Source organism: Lissotriton vulgaris, chromosome 7 (genome assembly GCF_964263255.1).
Source record: "Lissotriton vulgaris chromosome 7, aLisVul1.2, whole genome shotgun sequence".
NCBI lineage: Eukaryota > Metazoa > Chordata > Amphibia > Caudata > Salamandridae > Lissotriton > Lissotriton vulgaris.
The window spans coordinates 938,243,473-938,253,195 of NC_141695.1; the positions used below are offsets into that span (position 1 = coordinate 938,243,473).

Genomic DNA, 9,723 nt, shown 5'->3' on the forward strand with positions numbered 1-9,723 from the left:
ATGCAATCGACAGGTGAAACTCTCATCACAAAGTAGATCAGTCTGATTTCATGAACACCGGGGTGGCTCAGTACAACCCTAACGGCTGAATTATAAAAATGGACTGCATAGGCTGTTCACTAGCACTGGGCCGGTTTTTTCGTGGGCTGCTGGGCATCACCAAGATAGTTCTTGTTTCTAAGCAGTTTCGAATCTAACACTTGCACCGACCTTTGAGCAAACTGGTGCCAAATGCAATTGTAACAATTTTCAAACACTGCAAATATCCTATGCTGGATTGGTCAACTGCTGACAATGTTTTCACACTTCTCAGTCATTAGATACAATAGAAAAACGTATTACAGCATCAGTGCAATCTATGTAATGAGGAAAGTGCACCAGTGAGTGTTTGTGCTATGTAACCTGACATAAGGCATTTATTCATGGTTATTTACAGAAACTGGCAGTGCTTTTTCCGTGAAGCTTTCTGTCAGTCATTAAGCTTTGCTCCGACAACGGGGGAAGGAGGTGGGGGGGGGGGGGGGGGGGTCTGCATTTTTGTACAGCGCAAACTCGGCCCAAGGCAAGGGGAGGACTTTACATGAGCACCAGGTTCCATTACACAAGGCCAGGTTCATTCATTATTAGGCAAGAGGAGAGAGAGTAAGTGGTTTTCCCAGAATCACAGGATGTGGAACAGATGCCAGAACTCGACCCTGATTCCCCAGTTCCACAGTCGGCAGTTCTGGCTGTTAAGCCATGGTATGGTATATTACATAACCAATTCTTCTCTGAAAAAACAAGAAATTATAACAGAGGGGCATGTTTACTTCATACACTAAAGCAGGCCTTCATGACAGGATGTCATCAGTAGTTCTAATCAGTAGCATTTCTGAGAAGTTCTCAAGATGAACCGTTTGTACAGACGTTTGATTATTTTGCTATGATTATTCCATATAATAATTCTAGACTGGGGGACCACATAATCCCCGATTTTCAAAAAGATAGTAATAGCATTTAACAGGATTAAGCAGGCCAAAGGCAGTGAATATCGATCTTTGTTGGAATATAAATGGCATTAAAATACTATGGAAATTATTTCCCCTACAAAGGAGTCACACTTTTCCTGATTCAGTTCTGGCCATGCATTACAAAATTAAAACAAACAACAATAGAATCACAAATGCATAAGAATTTTGTGCAGCCTAAAACAATCTTAGACGTTGTTAGAAACTGTGCACCTCAGTCGAACCCTTACATTTTGCAAGATTCTCGTCACGCTAAAATGTGGCTATCCCAAATAAATGAGATGTAGGCATATAGTTTTTTTTGTTTTGTGTTTCTCAGTCGTAAGTATGCTGGTGTATGTCACTCAACAGATGCATGATATCTTATGTAATGCAACATAACTGAATGAAAACACACAGAGTTAGGTAACAAATGATATAGTTTAGTAGATATGTTACCCGGGTGCTGGAACGATAAGTGGATGTCATTATCAGGTTCATCTGCTCTGTGATCTATTCATACAAATCGTGTATGGTAGGTGAAGGGTCACAGAGACACATATCTGCCATCATCACTAACCAAAGGTACATTGGGTCATGGATGTGTTCGTGAACGCCATTGAGTGCAACACAACACATTAATTAGTGCAATAAACCACAATGAAACTTGATTTGATTTTGTTAATGCTCCCAGAACAGGAATCCGCCATATAGAGAGACCGTTTAAAAACATCTCACTATATAAAGTAGCCATATATTATTTTCGAAAATTCCCTCTTACCAGTCAAGGTCACAATCGTGCTGCAGAGGACATTAAATCATTGCCACACACCAGTAATGCAATGTATGTTACCAAATAAAACTGTATTATTAAATGACTGTCAACTGTATCAATGAACGTGTCTCAAATAACACTTGTCAGCAGCGTGCTTATTATACTGCTTGGTCACGGTACCCACTCTGTTTGCCATAAACAGGGAATGACGATTTAGTACAGTAAAGCTGGCACTGTAAAACAGTTCAACAAATTAAACATGTATGATGGAAATCAAACTTGAAGAGGGAAGGCAAAGAGTTAACGTACAACCCAGCTGTGGAAAAAAAGTAACAGCTAAACAGAAAAATATCAAATGCGTTCTTTTTCTTTGAAGATCAATTATTTATGTCATTATTGTAGCATGTTCTTATCAATAATTTCTTACTATGGATATCATGTTCACTTTCAAGACATATAGTGCACAGTTTGCTTTAATAGTGACCAATTCTGTGACACTTCAACATTTACTTTACTCCTTATTCAATAAACTATTGTACTTTGGAGAAATGTTTTCTTCCAATAAACCATTCAAATCAAAGACATATACAAATGTCTCTTACGACTATTGTTGTATATGCTGTATGCTGAAAACCCCTGTATCATGTCAGTAGAAATATTCCCACTGATTTGATTGTGTCTAGAACCTTGTAAAGGTCCAATCTTACAATCGACACCCAATAACATACTTTAACTCTCAGGTTATTTTAGGAGAGAAAACAATGTCGATAATTTGGTTTCCTGGCATGATGGCAATTTTTAAACTTGATTAAAACTCGGAACCATTAACCTTTGGCTCCATAAGCAATTCGCAACAACTCACCAGAATGAAAGAACTGTCTTCGGGTCCGGTTAGCAGAGGTTCTTCTATTAGCAATGATCCCCGATTCTCCAGATTTTGGTTGCAAGAAAGTGCGTTTGTGCACACTGGATAAGAGCATTTTAACTGACTTTTCCCAGAGTCTGTGGTTAAATCGTGGCAATAGGTATGCAGGAAAGCTCTCACACCATCAATTCCAATAAACTGTGCAGAGGACAGGGCGCTAAAATTTGCAGTAGAAGACTCCAAAAAACGAGATTGTCTCCATTGGTGTACTCTGATAATCAACACCATTATTAAAGCAAAAAGGAAAAGAAAGGAAACAACAGCGAGAGCTATCACCAGGTATAGGGTGTTGTCTGAGTTTTCTTCACTCGGAAAAGAAGGCTCTTAAATCCGATAAAATTTCAGGAATGCTATCCGCCATCACTATGGTCACTGTAACGGATGAAGAGAAATTAGGTTGGCCATTGTCTTTTAATAAAACCACTAGAAACTGCTTCAATAAATCTTTTTCCAGAAATGGGCGGGCCATCCTGATTTCTCCATTGTGAAGACCTACAGTAAATAGTCCTTGGTCTGTGGACCTCAGGAGCTGGTAGGAGAGCCAGGCATTTTGCCCCGAATCTGAATCAACAGCCACCACCTTTGTGACCAAATACCCAGGTTCAGAGGAGCGAGGAGCAACCTCGACACCAGAGAAGCCATCAGTGGCCGTAGAAGGGTAGAGTATTTCAGGGGTGTTGTCATTCTGGTCGAGCACATAGAACATAACAGTGGCATTAGAAGCTAGGGCAGGAGTGCCACCATCATGAGCCATCACTCGAACAGTAATTTCCTTTAGTGTTTCAAAGTCGAACGATTTAAGTACATAAAAGAAGCCAGATTGTGAGTTCATAGAGATGAGAGATGACAGAGACACTTCGCCATCGTGCCTCTCTTCTATGATAGAATACGTTATTTTACCATTGTGTTCCCAATCCAGATCTGCCCCAATTACTGAAAAAATAGATGCTCCAGGAGACATATTTTCCATGACATATGCTTTGTATAATTGTTGCTCGAACATAGGTGGGTTGTCGTTTTTATCTGAAATGTGAATGCTAATGGTTTTATTTGCGGTCAGAGGTGGAGTCCCTCTGTCTGTGGCCGTGATGGTGATGCTATATTCTGAAGTCTCTTCCCTATCCAGGGCTTTCTCTGTTACCAAACTGTAGTAATTTCCAAATGATTTATTTAGCTCAAATGGAAGAGTGTCACTGATGACGCATGACAGCTGACCATATTCACCAGCATCTCTGTCGTATATATGTAGGAACGCAAGCACTGAACCAGCTGGGCCGTTTTCTTCAACTGTGTTTTTGAGAGATTTAATTACAATTTCTGGACTGTTATCATTGGCATTAACTATGTCAACCAACACTTTACATTTTGATGACCTTCCTCCACTGTCCATTCCTTGCACTTCGAGTTCATAATGCTCAGATTCTTCAAAGTCCAAACTTCCAAACACCGATAGTTCTCCTGATTGCGAATTCAAGTGAAATATGTCAGCAAATGTGCTCAATGAGTAGGTTATTTCAGCGTTGGCGCCCTGGTCCTTGTCACTGGCTGTAATGCTGTACAGCACTGTTCCAATTGGCACATTCTCCATTACAGCAATTCTGTAAACCGACTGATTAAAAACGGGTGCATTGTCATTAACATCGAGAACCGTCACCGCGATGAGGGTTGTCCCAGTTCTGGCGGGGTCGCCTCCATCTGTGGCAGTGAGGATCAGTCTGTGCTCGTCTTTTAGCTCCCTGTCCAACGATTTCTGGAGAACAAGTTCAGCAGACTTCGCACTGTTACCTTCACTCTGCACATCCAATATAAAGTATTCGTTTGTGGCCAGATGGTAGTCCAGCAATGAGTTAACACCCAGATCTGCATCTTGTGCTTGAGGTATTATAAACCGCGCCCCTGGCGTTGTGTTCTCGAGGACCTGCAAGGTTGCTACATTATTCTTAAAAACTGGGGCATTATCATTGATATCTAGGATTTCGATTTCTACTGCGTGAGCTTTCATCGTGTCTTCGAGCAGAATGTCTAAGTGCAGCACACACTGCGGCGCTTGCCTGCACAGCAGTTCCCTGTCGATGAGTTCTCGGATGTACAAGTGGCCGTTGTTTACATTGAAATCGAAATGCTGCGTCTTACCTTTAGAAACACGGCTGACCCTGCGGTGCGACATCTCCTTCACATCTAGCCCCAGGTCCACAGCGACATTTCCAACGAAATAACCTTTTCTCATTTCTTCCGGAATGGAATAGCGGATTTGGCCAAAGCCGGTTTCAAAGAAGGCCACCGCGATCACAGAGAGCAGCATCCGTGCTTTAAAATGCCAGCGACGTTGTAGCCAAGCCATGCCAGGTTTCGTCTACGGTTTACTTTGAGCTTACCTTGTTAATTTGTGTTTTTTGGAGGGCAAGGTGAAAGGGCGCGGTTCAGGGCCGGCTCTAGGCTCATGGTGGCCCTGTGCAGGGAGCGTAGGTGGGGGCCCCGGAAGAGGGGGTCTGGACCCTCATGGACATCGATTCGCCAAAATGTTATGGGTGACAAAAGCGACATGTCACTACCTTTCACACCCAGTGACATCACAGGCGTGTCTAACCTTGGACTTTCGACGGCCTCCTTTTTACTGCTTGAGGTGTTATGGAAAGAGCAAGAAATGGAGACAACAGAAAAGTAAGCAAAGCTCCATGGGCCCTCTTTAGTTTCTGTTCTCTCTGTCAGTCAGTCTCTCTCTCTGTCAGTCTCTGTCAGTCAATCTCTCTCTCAGTCAGTCTCTCTCTCTGTCAGTCTCTCTCTCTGTCAGTCTTTCTCTCTGTCAGTCTTTCTCTCTCTGACAGTCTCTCTCTCAGCCAGTAAGTCTCCCAGTCTCTCTCTCTCTCTCTTAGTCTCTCTCTCTGTCAGCCAGTCTCGCTCTCTCCCAGTCAGTCTCTCTCTCTCCCAGTCAGTCAGTCTCTCTCAGTCAGTCATTCTCTCTCTACCTCAGTCAGTCTCTCTCTCTCTCTCCCTGTCAGTCCCCCTCTCAGTCAGTCTCTCTCTCTCTCTGTCAGTCTCTCTCAGTCAGTCAGTTTCTCTCGCAGTCAATCAGTCTATCTCTCTCAGTCAGTCAGTCTCTGCCTCTCTCTGTCAGTCAGTATCTCTCTACCTCAGTCAGTCAGTATCTCTCTACCTCAGTCAGTCTCTCTCTCTGCCAGTCAGTCTCACTCTCAATCAGTCTCTCTCTCTCTGTTAGTCAGTCAGTCACTCTCTTAGTCAGCCAATCTTGCTCTCTCTCTCTCTGTCAGTTTCCTAGCCAGTCAGGCTCTCTGTCAGTCAGTATTCAGTCTCTGAGTCAGTCAGTCAGTCAGTCTCTCTCTCTCTCAACTCTCTCTCTCTCTCCATTCTCTCTCTCAACTCTGTCCACTCCATCCCCACTGTCTCTCCACTCTCTCTCCACTGTCTCTCCACTTTCTCTCTCTCTACTCTCTCTCCACTCTCTCTCCACTATCTCCCTCCACTGTCTCCCTCCACTCTCTTTACTCTCTCTCCACTCTCCCCCCACTCTCTCCCCACTCTCTCTCCACTCTCTCCACCCTCTCTCCCTTCACACTCTCTCTCTACTTTCTCTCCACTCTCTCTTTCTCTCCCTCTCTCCCTCCACTCTCTCACTCCACTCTCTCACTCTCTCTCTCACTCTCTCTCTCTCACTCTCTCTCTCACTCTCTGTCTCACTCTCTTTCCACCCTCTATATACTCTCTCCACCCTCTTTCTACTCTCTCTCCACTCCCTCTCCACTCCCTCTCCACTCTCTCTCCACTCTCTCCACACTCTCTCTCTGCACTGTCTCCTCCACTGTCTCCCTCCACTCTCTCCCTCCACTCTCTCTCCACTGTCTCTCCACTCTCTATCTCCTCTCTCTCTCTCTCCTCTCTCTCTCCACTCTCTCTCTCCTCTCTCTCTCTCTCCACTCTCTCTCTCTCCACTCTCTCTCTCTCGCCACTCTCTCTCCACTCTCTCTCTCCACTCTCTCTCTCCACTCTCAACTCTCTCTCTCTACACTGTCTCTCTCTCCACTTTCTCTCTCTCTCTCCACTGTCTAGCTCCACTCCCTCCACTCTCTCTCTCTCTCTCTCTCTCTCTCTCTCTCTCTCTCTCTCTCTTCCACTCTCTCCACTCTCTCTCTTCACTGTCTCTCTCACCACTTTCTCCCTCTCTCTCCACTCTCTATCCACTGTCTAGCTCCACTTTCTCTCCACTCTCTCTCTCTACTCTTTCTCCACTCTCTCTCTCTACTCTCTCTCCACTCTCTCTCCCTCCACTCTCTCTCCCTCCACTCTCTCTCCCTCCACTCTCTCTCCACTCTCTCTCCCTCCACTCTCTCTCCACTCTCTCTCTACTCTATCTCCACTGTCTTTCTCTCCACTCTCTCTCCACTGTCTCCTTCAACTCTCTCTCTCTCCACTCTCTTGCTCACTCTCTCCACTGTCTCCATGCTCTCTCCACTCTCTCTCCACTGTCTAGCTCCACTCTCTCTCCACTCTCTCTCTCTCTACTCTCTGTCCACTCTCTCTCTCTACTCTCTCTCCATGCTCTCTCTCCACTCTCTCTCTCCACCCTCTCTCCCTCCACTCTCTCTCTCCACTCTCTCTCTCCACTCTCTCTCTCTCCACTCTCTCCACTGTCTTTCTCTCCACTCTCTCTACTCTCTCTCCACTCTCTCTCCACTGACTCTCTCTCTCTCTACTCTCTCGCTACTCTCTCTCTCCACTCTCTCTATACTCTCTCTCCACTGCCTCACTCCACTCTTTCTCCACTCTCTCTCCACTCTCTCTCTCCACCCTCTCTCTCCACCCTCTCTCTCCACCCTCACTCTCTCTCCACTCTCGCTCTCTACTCTCACTCTACTCTCGCTCTCTACTCTCGCTCTCTACTCTCGCTCTCTACTCTCTCTCCACACTCTCTCTCCACACTCTCTCTCTCCACTCTCTCCCACTCTCTCTCACAAAGTAGTGTGCATTCCATGGGCATCCGCAGAAATGTTTCCGGGGGGGGGGCACATTTTTAACTTCATCTCCATCCCCCTTGCACCCTTCTCCCCTCTGCCTTGCAGCACCCTTCTCGCCCTCCCCCTTGCACCCTTCTCCCCCTCCCCCTTGCACCCTTCTCCACCTCCACCTTGCACCCTTTTCTACCTTGCACCATTCTCCCCTCTGCCTTGCACCCTTCTCCCCTCTGCCTTGCACTCTTCTCCCCTCTGCCTTGCACCCTTCTCCCCTCTGCCTTGCACCCTTCTCCCATCTGCCTTGCACCCTTCTCCCCTCTGTTTTGCACCCTTCTCACCTCTGCCTTGCACCCTTCTCCTCTCTGCCTTGCACCCTTCTCCCCTCTGCCTTGCACCCTTCTTCCCTCTGCCTTGCACCCTTCTCCTCTCTGCCTTGCAGCCTTCTCTACCATGCACCCTTCTCCTCTCTGCCTTGCACCCGTCTCCTCTCTGCCTTGCACCCTTCTCCCCTCCCCGTGGCACCCTTCTCCTCTCCACCTTGCACCCTTCTCCCCTCCGCCTTGCACCCTTCTCCCCCTCCCCGTTGCACCATTCTCCCCTCTTCCTTGCACCCTTCTCCTCTCCACCTTGCACCCTTCTCCTCTCTGCCTTGCACCCTTCTCCCCTCTGCCTTGCACCCTTCTCCCCTCTGCCTTGCACCCTTCTCCTCTCTGCCTTGCACCCTTCTCCCCTCTGCCTTGCACCCTTCTCCCCTCTGCCTTGCACCCTTCTCCTCTCTGCCTTGCACCCTTCTCCCCTCCGCCTTGCACCCATCTCCCCCTCCCCGTTGCACCATTCTCCCCTCTTCCTTGCACCCTTCTCCCCACTGCCTTGCACCCTTCTCCTCTCTGCCTTTCACCCTTCTCCCCTCTGCCTTGCACCCTTCTCCCCTCTGCCTTGCACCCTTCTCCTCTCTGCCTTGCACCCTTCTCCCCTCTGCCTTGCACCCTTCTCCCCTCCGCCTTGCACCCTTCTCCTCTCTGCCTTGCATCCTACTCCCCTCTGCCTTGCACCCTTCTCCTCTCTGCCTTGCAACCTTCTACCCTCTGCCTTGCAACCTTCTCCCCTCTGCCTTGCACCCTTCTCTACCGTGCACCCTTTCTACTCTCTGCTTTGCACCCTTCTCCCCTCTGCCTTGCACCCTTCTCCCCTCCGCCTTGCTCCCTTCTCTACTTTGCACCCTTCTCTACCTTGCACCCTTCTCTACCTTGCACCCTTCTCCTCTCTGCCTTCCACCTTTCTCCCCTCTGCCTTGCACCCTTCTCCTCTCTGCCGTGCACCCTTCTCCTCTCTGCCTTGCGCCCTTCTCCTCTCTGCCTTGCGCCCTTCTCCTCTCTGCCTTGCGCCCTTCTCCTCTCTGCCTTGCGCCCTTCTCCTCTCTGCCTTCCGCCCTTCTCCCCTCTGCCTTGCATCCTTCTCCCCTCTGCCTTGCACCCTTCTCCCCCTCCGCCTGGACTCCAAAACGTAAGCTGATCACTTTCTTCAAACAAAATAATTTTGACCCAATAGACAAGCTTTTTATTTTTAGTAAATGCATGGCAGGTGCTCTACTATCAGTTTGCAGTTTTCATCCAGTATCCATATGTACTCTGGCTATACAAGGAAAGTGCCACCATCCCAAGCCAAGGATACACACTAAATACTAAGAACTACCAACAATATATCGGCCAAACAAGGGTGGGCAGAGAGCACATCACCCTCACATGCATTCATGTTTTAATGAGGATGCTTTTCTCTCACAATAAAATTAATGTTTGTACAAATGCCATTTTGACACCTCTATGTGCTGTACATAACGATTGTCACTGTAACTCAGCTTACCGAACTCAGAGGGAAGGTTGACTTGGTACACCGAGAGAATAACAAATGACTCGGAGGACTTAAACAGATGTCAGGGTGAGCGCGAAACGTACTACGATAAAGCAAGCAATTAAAATTGTATTTTGTTTAAAAGAACCATGACTTGTCGGAAAACAGTTTCTATTATGTATAAAAGTTCCTAAAAATGTCACAGTGATTACAAACTATATT

General features: G+C 47.0%; 1 pseudogene; it reads right to left on the reverse strand.

The window, feature by feature from the left end:
- Nucleotides 1-2,569: 2,569 nt before the first annotated feature.
- On the reverse strand, nucleotides 2,570-4,988 carry LOC147702766 (protocadherin gamma-A11 pseudogene; annotated as a pseudogene).
- Between the last annotated feature and the right edge of the window lie 4,735 nt (nucleotides 4,989-9,723).